The sequence below is a fragment of the Alexandromys fortis genome, unplaced genomic scaffold (genome assembly GCF_014885135.2).
Source record: "Alexandromys fortis isolate MF-2015 unplaced genomic scaffold, M_Fortis_MF-2015_v1.1 scaffold_37, whole genome shotgun sequence".
NCBI lineage: Eukaryota > Metazoa > Chordata > Mammalia > Rodentia > Cricetidae > Alexandromys > Alexandromys fortis.
The window spans coordinates 2,942,400-2,957,344 of record NW_026067914.1 but is presented as its reverse complement, the minus strand read 5'-3'; the positions used below and the strand labels follow the sequence as shown (position 1 = coordinate 2,957,344).

Here is a 14,945-nt window from a genome sequence, read left to right as displayed (position 1 = left end):
AGCAATTTTTCTATATAGCTTCATTCTTTTTTTCCTTCCTTCCTTCCTTCCTTCCTTCCTTCCTTCCTTCCTTCCTTCCTTCTTTCCTTTCTTCCTTTCATATTTCACTGAACACCAAGCTCACTCATTCAGCAACACTAGCTAGCTGGGAAGCCCCAGGAACCTCTCTGCTTTCTCCTTCTCAGTGCCAGGACATTAAGGTTGTGTCACCACAGCCTTTTCTGTGAGGGTTGAGCATCCAAACTCAGGTCCTCGTAGGCACATGGCAGTCACTGACTGAGCTATCTCTCCATCTGAGGAAATCATATTTCTCACCCATTTCCAAATGTCCCGGGACTCATTTTACTTTCATCTAAAGCAATATTATATAAAAGTGACATTTCTTTGCAAGTGGGTTTTGTAAGGGAAGTTGACTGACTAATGAATCCCTATTGCCTGGCTGAATGCTGACAGTGTTTACCCGATGTCAGAATCTGGGTACGTATGGATGAGTAGGTTCTGAACTAGTCCAAAGTTGCCCAAGTACAAAGTTCTAGGCTGAAGGGCAAGAATCTGTTCCCTTGAATGCAAATTGTCAAGGCTCCCCAATTGAGCAGTGTCCTCTGACTGGGTACCTGCTCCCAGCAAAAGGAAATAGAAAACAGGTTAAGAAGGGAAGGACCTTAAAAGAAACAAACTTAACTTGGAGAAAACTCTTCTCTAGGGGTGACATGAGACTGTAGCGTCAGTCTCCATGGTTTAAACATTCTTCTGGAACTTGGCATTTATCAATGTACGGAGATACGGCTTTCAGAAAGACAGTTTCATCCGGGCGTACACATTTGACCACAGTCACCCCGTGTCTTCCCGTTTGCAGTCACTGCCTAGCCTCAGTCTCAATCCTATTCCTATGTCACATGTGCGTGCAATCCTACGTGTTTACAGAAAATCTAGGGTGTGTATGAGAGAAAATGTGGGATTTGTCTTTCTAAACATGACCTGTTTCACCTAACAGGGTCTCCAGTTCCGTCCATTTTCCTGTAGATGGCAAATCTATTCTTCCTCCCAGCTGAGCTGTACACATATGCAGCACATTTTCTTCTGGGCTAATGTGCCCACTCTTAACAGGGCCACGGGGAGCATAGCTGTGTGGCTATCTCTAACATTCTGACCTAGATTTCCTTGGGTGTATTCCCGGGAGTGGTTACCTACCTCACCATTAAAAAGCCCCATAAAAGTCAATGTGTCCGAGAAAGAAAATCCATTTTTCATTTCCAGCTCAACCTCATTTCTCTCCTCTACTTTTTTTCATTGTGTTTTCTACATCTGGTTAGAGATTTTTATTAAGATATCAAATTTTACTCAGATTTAAAAAAAAGTAAGAAACAAACTCTAACAGAAGATCTAAGTTCTAGTGTCACGTTAGCGCCTTCAAGATGTTTCAATGAGGCTGCTCTTGGCTCTGTCCTCTAAAGCTTACTGCATTTTTGTACTGTGTGTGTTCGTTGTGAGGGGCCATGCCTTGGTGCGTGTGTGGGAGTCAGAGGGCAATGTTCGGGCATTGGTTCTTTTCCTTCACCATGTAGGGCCTGAGCACCAAATTCTGCTTAGAATTGTCAGCCAGTTTCTTTACTTGCTGAGCCATCTCATCATCTGGATCTTGTCCTTTTTCAATGCCCAGGAAAGAGTCACTCCCAACAGAACAAGAGGCACACTGAGATCTGCCAGGGGGATGCAACAGCTTTCCTTTAGAACCAGAAAGCATTGCTGTTAAAAGCACTGCCAGAGTCAGGCAGTGGTGGTGTACACCTTTGATCCCAGCACTTGGGAGGCAGGAGAAGGTGGATCTCTGAGTTCAAGGACACCCTGGTGTACAGAGTGAGTTCCAGAGGGCTGACTACTTAGAGAAACCTTGTCTCAAAAAAACCAAAACCAAAGCCGGAATCAAAAAACAAACAAACAAACAAAAGCACTGAAAACTGCTCTGAGCTTTTGTTTGCTTCCGAAGCCATCAAACTATGATTTCTAATGCATTGTTATGGTCTAGCCACAGGACAGGATGTTATCCTTGAGGGACCCCTGAGCTTGATCTCAGTCTGGAAATTGTGTTCTTTAAAATGTTGACTGCACTGTTAACTTTTTCTCTCATTTTTTTTTAGAGGTTAGCTTTTAATCTTGTTAGATCATATTTAAACAAGAGACAGCAATGCAAAACATTATATTTCAAAGAACTATGGATATAATGACTTCCCTTAACTCTAAAACACAATTAAAAGGGGTTAAAGTAATTCTGCATGCTAAAGATAATTCAATTTTACAATAGTCAGTTCTCAAGTAAATGACAAATTATTCAATTTCTAAAGGCCCAAAAGAAGTCTGTTCCTGAAAATGCTATAAAATTCAAATATGGTATTATTAAATTTTTAAAAAGTGAGGCCAGGGTTAAGGATAAGATTTCACAACCTTATTCCATTAAAGAATAGTATATGACAAATACTGAAGGAGAGTCACAGCTCTATAAAATTTAATTTACTAGTTAGAGTTGGCATATCCAAGGGTCAGAAGCAAAGAGAGACAATACAGGAGGGGGTAGGAGAGTCGGAGACAGAGAGCTCCTCTTTCTTCCGCAGCCTTTCCAGAAGGGAGGCAGACCCATCCTTTTATAAGAGAGTCTGCAGAGAGAGGGGAAAGTTCCTTGTCAAATCTCTGAGATCAGTTTGGAATCCGGAAAAAGCTGAGTTTTGAGAACAGGTGTTTTGGGGCCGTTCTCGGTGTTGTGCTGAAACCTCCCACCCTAGCAATTTAAAGAAAAAAGACTTTGTTTTGCTTTGTGGTTTGAGAGCATGGTCAGGCATGGCAGCAGGAGCTCTGTACCACGTTGTATCTGCAATCAGGAAGCAGAGAGAGAGATGAACACGAGTGCTCAGTTGCCCTGCTCTGCCTTCTCTTCTCTTCTCTTCTCTTCTCTTCTCTTCTCTTCTCTTCTCTTCTCTTCTCTTCTCTTCTCTTCTCTTCTCTCTCTTCCTCTATTCCTTTCTCCTCCCCTCTCTTCCCCGTTCCCTTTCCTCTGCCCTCCTTCCATCCTCTTCCCCCCATCCCCTGTCCAGGATTGCAGCTGAGGCAGCACCACCTTGGTCCAAGATGTCTACCCTCTGCTATACCTCTCTGGAAACACCTTCTGAGATATGCCCAGAAGACTGAGTCTTAGGTGATTCAAAATGAAGTCAACAATGAAGTTTAACTGTCATGGTAGGAGCAGAGAGACTATCACTTTTCACTATTTAGGAAAATTCTTTTAACTGGTCCCTTTTATATTTACCACATCAAATTTTTACTAGCCCAGAAGGTAGCACTCATATTAATGATTTCTCAGATACTGGTAATTTTTGGTGACACAATTCACCCATTAATTTGACAGAGGTGACTTTGTACATACAGGATCTAGAATTAGTCTGAAAGACTTCCGGTGATTCTTTTCTTCCTTCCTGTACTTGGGATACAAGGATGGGTTTCAGACATTCATTTTCTACTTATGAATTACGTACACATGAGAACAGATTTCATCCTTTGACCGTGACACATGGAGCCGGGTCTTGCAGAGGACTTAGGAACTGTGGAAGTATGGGGAAGACTGGCCAGAGGGTTGAAAGGATCACACACACAGACAAGAGGGGAAGTATGAGAAGCTAACAGGGATGAAGGGGAAGAGAAAACAGCTTGAAATACCACATGTATCTCATTACCCTTCCTCCCACCTCACCCATAAGATCTCTTCTTCCCTTTTAAAATCCTCTTTCTAGTTTCATAATCTAAGCACACAGATGTACACACGCACACGCACTCATCCACACATACATGCGTAAACAAACATTTCAATCTAGGTTCTGCACAGAAAACACACAGAATTTGTCTTTCTGAGCCTTACTTATTTTGCCCAACTTAATGGCTTCCAATTGCATCTATTTTCCTGCATGTGTGGAGATTTTATGTTTCTTTATGGTTGTATAGAATTCCGTTGTGCAACTGTTAATGGATACATTGGCTGGTTCCATTTTTGTGTGTTGTTGTGAGGAGTTCAACAATAAACACGATATCCAGTGTGTCTGTGACAGGAGTTAGGCTCCTTTGGGTATGTAACCAGGAATGGTACAGGTGGACCTTATGACAGTTCTGTTTTTTTAAAGGACTTTTGCTGAGGAACTTCTACACTGATTTCAATATTATCTACACCATCCCATTTCCCCCAGCAACAACTAAGGGTTCTTGTTTTTCTACATTTCCCACCAGCACTCGTTAACTTTTTTTTTTCATAGTGATAGCTATTCTATCTAGAATTTCAAAGCAGTTCCATTTGCATTTCCCTAACAACTCAAGCTAGTGAACACTTTTCAAGTATTTTTGGCCATTTGGGCTCCTGCTTTAAACAGTTGTCTATTTATTAACCCATTTTGATGACTTGTTTGTTGTTTAGCTTTGTAATTCTTCATGCATTCGAAACACGAACTCCTGTTACACGTGTGATTAGTAAACATGAAAGTGGCAAGGAGGCTTCAGGATGGGAGGAAGGAGCCCAGCACAACGGAGTCGGAGAACAGAGAAGGACGGTGGCAGAGGAGAGGTGAATAAGAACAACCTATGGAAAAATGCCGTGACGAAACCCATTACTTTGTATGATACAATAACTTACAAAAAATAAATAGAACAAACTTTCATTGTGCTCTAGAGACCCATGTGCCACTGTGTAAACAACCGGATATCACCTTGTTACAGAAGTCCAAAGTTGGCCTTGGGGAGGAAAATTATTTGTTGAAAGAGCCCAATCCAGTGACTGTAAATGGCCGATGTGTGTCATGCAGAGGCTTCTGTTGCATCCCTACTATGTGCCGGGCCCTATGAGGAAACAGGGATGCAATGCTGAACAAATGCTCAGATAATTCCTGTTTGTCTGGAAAGAGAGAGAGAGTATCAGCAGGTGATGGAAGATGGAAATAGATGTTTAACCTTTCGGGGTCTCTGAAGAATTACAGCACCCCCTCCCCCAAACCCACCTCTGTACATGTGGAGTGGGTGGGGAATCTGTTGTGATTTCAGTTTGCCTTCATAATAACACTGCTCTTATTTCACGCAGGGGCAGGAGGAGCAAGTCTTAGAGAGAGAAAGATGAAGCCTTAAGTAAGCAATCGGTGACAGATTGTCACTCAGACCCCCCAAAGTTGGGAATGAGCCTTTTCACATTTGGCTGTCACATGTAGCTGCAGCATGCTGTCTCCTTCCACCCGGCTCACACTTCTCCTGTGCACAGGTTTCCTGCTCCTTGCCTAAGACAGAGAGCTGACAGCTCACATGGGCACACGGGCCAGAGCCAGGCGGCCTGCACTGTGGACTCAGGCTGTGGCCTCGAGCTATGCTTTAACTTCTCATTTGCTCTGTGGGATGGAGAGCCTGGCTTACCAACTGTGGTTATTTCTGTTCAAAGCCTTGGAAATAAAAGGTTTGTGCAGATGTTTCCAGGGCACCCTATCGACGCTTCCCCAGTGTCTGTGGTCAGGGTAGCCACCGGAGTCAGGAGCCATGACTCACCCTAAACTGGATGTTACTGCTTCTTAAAATATTGTGTTGGTCTCAGTCTCGGGAAAGTTACTGTGCTCCTCACAAACACTGCTAGGCAGGCCAAAGGGGTGGCGGGCATGGGTGGGATTCTGCGAGCCATTCTGTGCGGCCAAAGTTCGTTTTAGCTAGTTTTGTTTAACTCATTATTTTTAATGACCTCAGGAGAGTTTCAAAATGGAATAAGTATATGCATATGGTCAGAACTTTGCATTTTGTAACAGGTGAACCTGAGTCTTCGAATAGTTAAGTACCGTGATCTACATCAGTTGGCCAAGGGTGGGTGTGTTTAGAAGCACCCCCAGCTGTCTGAGTTACAAGCCACAGTTCCTTGGCTCCACTCCATGCCAAATCTTGGGTTCAAATTCTGAATCTCTTCTGCTGTTACGGCTTTTTCCCTTCTCTTTTATCCTTTCTATATGTCAATGTCGTGCCTCAGCCATCTAAAATGAAACGCTATGGCCTTCTAGTTATTACCCAAAGTATAGTTACATAACTCTACTGTTTCCTAATGCTATAGCATTTCAAATAGAAATGTCCAAGAGAAGAAACCACAAGACAGGTGTAGGAGAGTACCTTTGGCCTCACATGTTAAAGAACTCCTATAAGACACATTGCCATGTGTGAAAACAGTAGTATATGTGCCCACTTGATATAGAAACAAAACATGGGAGCTGCTTTTATGGTAGATTTGGGAGCAATCGCGTACTTCCTAAATAGGGAAGATTTGAGGGAGGTGAAGGAGATCAAATATGAAGGTTGGGGGAAAGTTTGTGAACTCTGTCACAGTGTGGGAGGTGAGAGAGTTAAAATCTTAAGCTTGAATTGTCCAGTAGAGCAGATGCTTGCTACATGAACTATTTAGACTCCAAACCATTGCAGTGAAATAGAACTTAGCAATTAGCTTCCGACCATACAATTTGTGTGTGCCTAGCAAGTGCTAGGCTGGGCTGCACAGAGATATGGCTAAGATTCAGCCTTGAAGGAAGTCATCTAGAAGAGGGTTAGAGAAGAAGCATGGTCCAGAAGGACAAGCCCATAGAAGGGGTACATAAGGAGACTGTTGCCTCCGGGAATCACAGGTTCGAGTCCTCACTGCCCAAATGTGATGATGCTAAAGGGTGTGACCTTTGGTGGGGGATGATTGAGAAGCAGGGGGCCCTCACGAAGAGGATCAGCTCCATCATAGAAGAAACTCCAGAGAGCACCCCCTCTCCCCTTTCTATGAGTTTTGACAGAGAAGATGGCCTTCTATGAAGCTGGAAACAGGTCCCTCAGACACTGGACCTGCCCAGTGCCCTGATCTCAGACCTCCAAACTTCAGAACTATGGTTATTGTGTAAATTATTGAGCTCATGTTTTGGTTATACTTGGGCAGCAATGTTTAGCAAGAAAAGGCTGTACTTGGCAATGGGGAGCAAGAGACCTTGGCTGTGCTGGGTTGATCTTTGGGAAGATCCTGAATTGGGTTGGATTGGGAATAAAGACCTTGGCTACCTGCTGTACGCCTTTGGGCAAATCTTTAAAAGTGAGGCCCCTCTGGGCAGAAGCATCCCCGAGATTTGGGCTCGTAGATGCTCCTTTTTTGGAAAACAGAAAGTGTACCTTTATCAAAACAAGGAAGACAGTACAAAGACCAATGGTTGCCCGGGCCTGGGAAGGAGAGAAGAGGAAGGAAGCAAGGACTAAGTGGAACACAGGGCCTTTAGGGTATAAATTATTCCTTGTGATTCAGCAATGGTGCATGCCTGCCATCATACATGTATCCAAACGCGCAGCAGGTTCATCACAGATGAATCCTAACGTGTACTGTGGCCATTAGCTCCAATGACTGGATCACACTGTTACAATGTCCATGCACGTTGTCATATGCAAGCTGTGAAGAGTTCAAGAACACAGAGGTGGGGTGGAAGGGCAGACGAGGACATACGGCTCTTTCTATGCTTTCTCTTTCTTTTTTAAAGGCTGAAACTGCCCTAAGTAGTCTATTAATCACAAATGGCTTAACTGTTTCCCATCAAAATTTACACTTCTGCACAAACAGTAGCATGACAGCAAGATGCAGTAATTCGGTACCGACTGATAAACCTGACATCATCACTTATGGTTGTATAAATATTTGTCAGAGGAAAACACACTGAAACAGAACAGTGCCCTTTCCTTCCAGGTGTCCACAGCCCAGTGTCACTCACTCACCCTTCCATTTGCTTCCTCTTGAGCTCTCTGTGCATGGCACAGACTGTAAAACTGTGTATAGAACCAGCCCCCACCTCGTATTACTATTGAGAGTCTCTCTATCCCAGAGCTGTGGCTATGGCGACAATCTCTGGGGAACCAAGGAATGATTGGAGAAAGGGACTGCCTAGCAACACTTACCCCTCAAAGAATACAGTTCAGGACAAAGAATGAAGACCCACCATCAAAGCTCTGAGATGCTCAGAACTGGTATGCAAGTGTAGATAGAAGCCCAAAGGCAAACAGAGAAGCAAAGACCAGCATAGCATACCTAGAAGGTCATATCTGCAAGGCTGAGTTCTGGGATCTGGAGTTGCTGGCCGTCTCAGCTAGTCTGGTCCTAGCAAAGGGCTAGGATCCTACAGGACAGCAGATCTGGGGAGAGGCCGAGGACTAGAGTAAGTTACAGGAGCAGGCTGTATATATGGCACAGCCCAGAGGCTGGAGGGAAAGAGGAGAAGGGAAACACATCCCAGCAATGACTGGAATGCATCAGCTATGCAAAACAAAACTCCTGGGAAAACCAAGCTGAGTCTTGGATTGTGGTTCAAGGAACAAGCCCACGGGATAAAGAGCTTTGCCTTTCAGGCCATCGGCTAGCACCCAGCCCAGGTTAGGAGTTAGCCACGTGTTTCAGTGAGAGGAGTGGCTGGGGCCAGCCTAGCCTTCTAGTAATCCAGAAAAGAATCACCTGCCACAATAGGTAATCTTAGCAGCCTGCTTCACAGAACAAGTGGAAGGGATCTCTGCATTACGATACCTGTTCAATCCCAGCCATGCAAGGGAGTCAATCCAGAAGGGCACGGAAGTCATATGGAAAGTTTCTTCTACCTGAGGATAGGCCAGGACTTCCCAAGCCTATTCTTTGACCACCTGCCTCTGAGTCATCTTGGGTCTTGTTACCCACACACATTGCCGAAGTCCACCTTAGACCAAGTGAATCTGTTTCTTCAGAATGGGGTCTGGGATTATGAGGAACTATAGGGGATTGAGGGCTATGGGAGTCTGGGGAGCATGGGAGCCTGAGGGGTAGGGGAGTCTGATGACCAGGGCAGCGGAGCTGCTGTGTGAAGAGCCATTCTCTCTGTAGTGGGGGGAAGAGCATCAGTATCACCTATAGGCTTGGCCGAGCACAACTATCTTACTGTGTCTTTTTGTAACCGGCCTGGCAGGAATGAAGACATTCTAAACAGACACTCCTTCCCTTCATTTTGGTTATCAGACCATTGAAACAATGGACTCCAAGAAACTGGGATCTCCCCCACCCACCCTCCCACCCACCCATGCCTCCCAGGAATCTCATGTATACAGAAGGGAAGTCTAAAGCCTGGGATAGCCAGAGGGGAAACTTTCTCTCAGAAAGAGATTCGTTGAATTGTTTGAATACCTTATGAGGGAGACAGCGGGTCAATGGTGGACGGGACCATATCTTGATTGGCACTGTTAGCTATAACCCTGGCCCTCTACTCCAGAGTTTCCAATTCAGTACCTAGGGTAAGATCTGAGGACCCACGTTTCTGAGGAGTTCCCGGGAGTTCCCATTGACCCAGGAAACTCTGGGAACGACTTGATTTAAAATGCTTCTCTTTCTCAGGTAATGTCTTAAACGCTAACATGCTACTTGCTCACATACCTCACTGAGTTGGCTCCCACTCACCCTGTTACTCGGATGACTAACAACCATGACCTCTCTCTCACCTTGTTAGATAACCTGTCATTTTAAATGGACAATACCCGAGAGGATTTCACCTTGCCAGGATGAAACCATGTACATTGTTCTGGTTACAAATATTTACATTCTGTCAGCCCTGTCCCCCTGTTTGGCAGTGACAGCAACCTGTCCTGTGACGTCTAGCTTCAAAAACTAAAACCCGGCCCTTCCTTTGCTTGCCCTAAGAGACAGTGTGGAAAAATAAAATGCTTATGAAGAAAGAGGAACCTGTGGATATTCTGAAATTTAGAAAGTGTTATTTTGGGGAGGCTTTCTGGGACAGGATGTCCCCACATCAGCTAGAGGAAGCCAAGCTTTTGATAAACACTATTTTGCCCTGCACAGATCAAAGAGAGCCATTTATTCAAGGAAGGGATGGAAGGATTTGATGAGGTCCTTCTGCAGACACCCTGTAAACAGGATAAACCCTATCAGTGAGAGCTTAATCCACAGCCAGGCCACATCCCCAGGAACAATGGAGCAATCAGAACTGTGGGTGGCCAGGAGAGAGGTTCAGTCCTGACAAGATTTTTTTTCTACCAGGGGAATGACTGTAAACAGGATTAGGCCTAATGAGATTATCAACACAGGACCAGCAGGCCAGGGATGGAGAGCTTAATGTTCTATAACGAAAAAGACACAGAAATAGCTTGTAGGGTGAGAGGATTGCAATGCAAGAAGTAAGGATTTTCCTACCTAACTTCCTTCCAGCCAGGATTGAATTGCTCCTTAGATCAGTGGTTCTCAACCTGCGGGGTGTGACCCCTTTGGGGGTTGCATATCAGATATTTACATTACAATTCATAACAGTAGCAAAATTACAGTTAAGAAGCAGCAAAGAAATAATTTTGTGGTTGGGGGAGTCACCACAACATGAGGAGCTGTATTAAAGGGTCACAGCATTAGGAAGATTGAGAACCACTCCCTTAGATGGAAAGATACCACAGCTATTGCCTTGATAGAAGTGGGAAAGCCAGGTCTTAAAGTTCTCCATCAGGGACACTGCAAAGCCTGGACACACTTTGTTTCAACAGGGTGGGAGGGAGTTGCTAGTATCTAAGGGCATACAACAGGCACATTCTTTCATAACCTGGGACATCACTGTCCAACAGATTTCTTCAGCATCCCCACCCTCTAGAGGGATGAAGAAGGAATCCAGCCAGAAAATGATGCCCAGCAACAGGTGGCTGGGAATAGACGAGCACTATCGTTGGACACCAAGTTGAATGGATGTTACCAAATCATAACTCCCAAGAAGCTAAAACTGGAACTTAGTTCAAGTGAAAAGAATGCAGAGTATATGCATTAGCTACAACTATGTGATGGGTAGCTTTAATTATCAGCTTGTCACAAACTAGAACTACTTTGGGAGTAGAGTCTCAACAATGGATTGTCTATTGTGGATATCTCTGTAGGGGACATAGCCACAGTCTAAGGCTTCTCCTGACACTGGCCAGGCAACACTACTTCTCCCGGGCTCATCTGGAAGTATCTTTGGTCAACTCATTCACCCCAGGATGCTTGCTGGTTGTTGGTCACCTTGGAGTACCATGTGGCTTCTCCTGTGGCATAAGGGCTTATCTGCTGAGGTAACTCATTCTCTTGCTTTCAGAGAACTCTTGAGTATTCGTTTACTCTCAGTACAACCTTAGTATATGCTGGACCCACGTGGCAGGTTTGTCAAAAGCATGAACGAATGTTCCAGTAAAAACCAGCCCCTCTGGGGTAACTATTGATCTTGTAACATGAAAAAGAGTGTGGGTTTCAGAGGAGGAAAAATAGGATCTTTTTGTACTTGGTTTATTCTGAGTCTTGAAGCTTACCTTGACTATGTTCATATAAGGAGGAGTGGGCAGGCATCCCCACCAGGAGCCGAGACTCTGGGAAAGCACACTTTGCAAATGCATGATGGACAAAAGGCAGTGGAAGCCATTGTAGATGCATTTTAAGTACTTGGTTGCCACCATGGTATTTATGGAGCAAGATTTCCTACTGCCTTCTAACCATAAGGATTCCGCACTTAACCCATGACTGCAGTGTCTATTAGCAAACTTCCAGAGAGTTCCACAATCCTACATACACTGGGCCTGTTGTGCCATTTCTGTGCTATCTGGCACTTTGAAAATCACCCTCAATTTACTCTTTCATCTTCTGTTCCCATTAGGTATCTGTACCTCTCGAATTTTTGCAGCCTTCTCGGAGATGACTTTTGGACTCCTCGCTGACTTGTGTTCTTTGTTGCGTTCCCTCAAAGTTTTGTTCTGCTTTCCCTTCATCTCTCTCCTTCCCCTTTTCAAAGTCTACATTGAACGTCAAATCTGTGCTCTCAATTATGGCTGTTTAAAGGGTAACCCCAAATGTAACACTCAGTTCAGGAAATCCTTCCTAGTTTATTTTTAGCTCAGTCCTTTAGAACTTAGGAAGGGGGGCTGGAGAAATGGCTCAGTGGTTAAGAGCATTGCCTGCTCTTCCAAAGGTCCTGAGTTCAATTCCCGGCAACCACATGGTGGCTCACAACCATCTGTAATGAGCTCTGGTGCCCTCTTCTGGCCTACAGATATACACACAGACAGAATATTGTATACATAATAAATAAATAAATATTAAAAAAAAAAAGAACTTAGGAAGGACCATAAGCCAGGCTACCATGGGATAAAGTAACAAGGCGCCCTGGGTTGACGTAAGATGCAAACACCCGTTGACATGAGAGGTAGCATGGGAACCCGCAGCAGAAACCGAAATCAAAACTGAGCTATGGACTTGTTTTCTTCCTCTCTCCAATTCATGTATGGAAACCAAACCCCTTCAAGATGGCATTCTAGTTTATTTGTTTTGTTTTGTTTTGTTTTTCCAGACAGTTTCTCTATGCGACAGTTCTGGCTGTCCTGGAACTCACTTTGTAGCCGAGGCTGACCTCGAACTCACTGAGATCTGCCTGCCTCTGCCACCCAAGTGCTGGGATTAAAGGTGTGCATCACCACCGCGTGACTCCCAGCCCTTGTGGCATTTTGAAATGTGTTAAAATGAGGGAACAGTCAAGCAGGATACAGTCTGGAAGGTCTGCAGCCAGCTGGAGAGAGCTCACAAACTCTCTCCTTGATTCTGATGGATACGACGGCATTGCCTGGGTCAGTGCACTCCTTATGGGCTCAGGCTTGATATGTATGTGCTGATTTCCAGACAGTTCTTCCACAAGTGAAGCAAGAACCCACAAACGTCTAATAACTAACTTATTAAGGGGTACAAGGAAAAGACAAACTCAATGATAAACAGCAAATCTGATGCCGTTGCTGATCCAACTGTCTTCCTCCAGCTGTTCTGCCCAGGGGTGAAGAATACCAACTGCGCTGCCTCTCTGTGGCTTGTTCTCTCCAACCTACCATGCCAAGAGAGAGAGAGAGAGAGAGAGAGAGAGAGAGAGAGAGAGAGAGAGAGCGAGAGAGCAAGAGAGTCCTCCTATCTGCTTTTAACCTGTCCTCACACAGATGAAAAAAAAAAATCATCCCTTTGGCTAAAGGGATTGAAATCCCACAATACTTTACTAGATCTTTCCAGGGAACCTTCTGGCTCCTTCCTCTGGGTTCAGTGGAGATTGCTCTCCGTGGTCCCGCACCTGACTCATTCTTTGCGTTTCTATGGATAATATCATTGTATCCTCAGACTTATGAAGTCCTTTCAGACTGATAAAACCTGAATCCTCATCTCCAGCTAACTTCATACTTGAAAGTGCATCTGTAGATCTTCCCAGGTACCCAACTGAAGCTGGGCTCTTCACACCAAGTCAGCTGCTCTACTCTCTCCGCTGGATAACGCCATCCTCCACTCTATTATCCCAACAGAAACCCAACCTTGGGGTCCACTTACCCTCATCTGCTTTCTTCCATCAGAAAGTCAATATTGCCTCTGACCACCTGTGACTTCATCTCCTCTTCAGTGCCCATTTCTTCTCGTTCCTTGTCATCTCTCCCAGGGACTCCCCAGTAGTTTCCTACTCAGTCACTTATATACAGTGTGGCAGCCTCCCAGTTGGTCTTCCAGGCTATTCTAGAATTTTCTTTCTCAAAATAGAAGCTAAGAATTTTATCCCATGGCTCAAGGACTTCTCATTGCCCACGACTAGAGACAATTTAAACACACGCCTGGCACCCCCCCCTTCACTATTTGCCTTCTGACCTCTTGGTCTAGGTTGTTTGTTGACCCTTCTAAGTTCTAGTTCAGGCTTCACTACCCTTGAACAGACCAGCTTTACAACCACGCCCTTCTGCCTCCGTAGTCCCTGTTTGTCCTGCCTCTTCCTTTATCCTGGACAACCGACCGAAGCTGTTGTTCCTCTTTTTCTCAGTGTACCGGGTGATTACCACGCACAGCTGAGTACCTTCCATTTTATCCGTGGCCGCAGAGGAACAGCCCCACGTAGCCAGTAACCAGACGCTGTGGAGTTTTCCTGCAGTTTCTGGGTCTACTCCTTTGCCGCCTCTTTCCAAAAACCAAAGGATAATCTAGTTCTCAGAGCCATGGACGACAAGACGAGGGCAGGCAGCCTCTCTGATGCCTACATTCCTCCTCAACACATTCCTCCTCAGAAGGCCAATTGTTTGAAAGATGTCGGGCTGGATTTCCCGTTTTCCAGAGGTGGATTCTACGTGAGAGTGACTGTCCTCGTTTCACGGACTGTCATTCTGCCTTCACTCCTCGACGGCTTTGTGATATCAGCAAATCCTTTGACCTCTCTGTGCCCAGATCTCTCATTTGTAAAATGGGGGTGATAACCCTCAGGATACATCTCTTAGGATTCTTATGAATTAAATGAGCCACTGTTTATTGTAGGATTTGAAAGCGTACCTGACATGGTAAATATAGAGAAGTGTCTGTGAAATCAGTCCATCCAAAGGGATCCCTATTGGTATTGGTGTTGAGGCAGAGCTAGGATGCTGGGCTATCAGTCAGTGCACTATCCATCTGGGTATCTAGGATGCTGGGCTGGATCACGCAGATAGTGCACTCTCTGGGTATCTAGGATGCTGGGCTTGATCACGCAGATTGTGCACTCTCTGGGTATCTAGGATGCTGGGCTGGATCACGCAGATAGTGCACTTTCTGGGTATCTAGGATGCTGGGCTGGATCACGCAGATGGTGCACTCTCTGGGTATCTAGGATGCTGGGCTGGATCACGCAGATTGTGCACTCTCTGGGTATCTAGGCTATGAAAAATTGCTGTCCCTGATTTCATGATTCTTATTTTTAAATTTCAAACTAATTTTTAAAATGAGGACACAGAGTGATGGCTTCCTTTGACATCTTCACAAGTCTGACTTATCCCCTCCCCCATTGCCCTCTCTCCTGACCCCACCAGCTGGTTCCCTTTCTTCATTCAGTTAATCCCAACTTCTGCTTTCTGAATACATGCATTCC

General features: G+C 45.0%; 1 protein-coding gene across 2 annotated transcripts in view; it reads right to left on the bottom strand.

Annotated features, from left to right (window-relative positions):
• Lifr (LIF receptor subunit alpha) overlaps window positions 1-13,779 on the bottom strand; it is a 115,162-nt gene extending 101,383 nt beyond the window's left edge. The window contains exon 1 of one of the 2 annotated variants that reach the window (XM_050138933.1): window positions 13,397-13,779. The gene's annotated coding sequence lies outside the window, so the exon portion shown is untranslated. Of the gene's footprint in view, window positions 1-8,092; window positions 8,114-13,396 lie in introns of those variants that run through there. The other variant, XM_050138936.1, reaches the window with a different exon arrangement.
• Window positions 13,780-14,945: the final 1,166 nt, after the last annotated feature.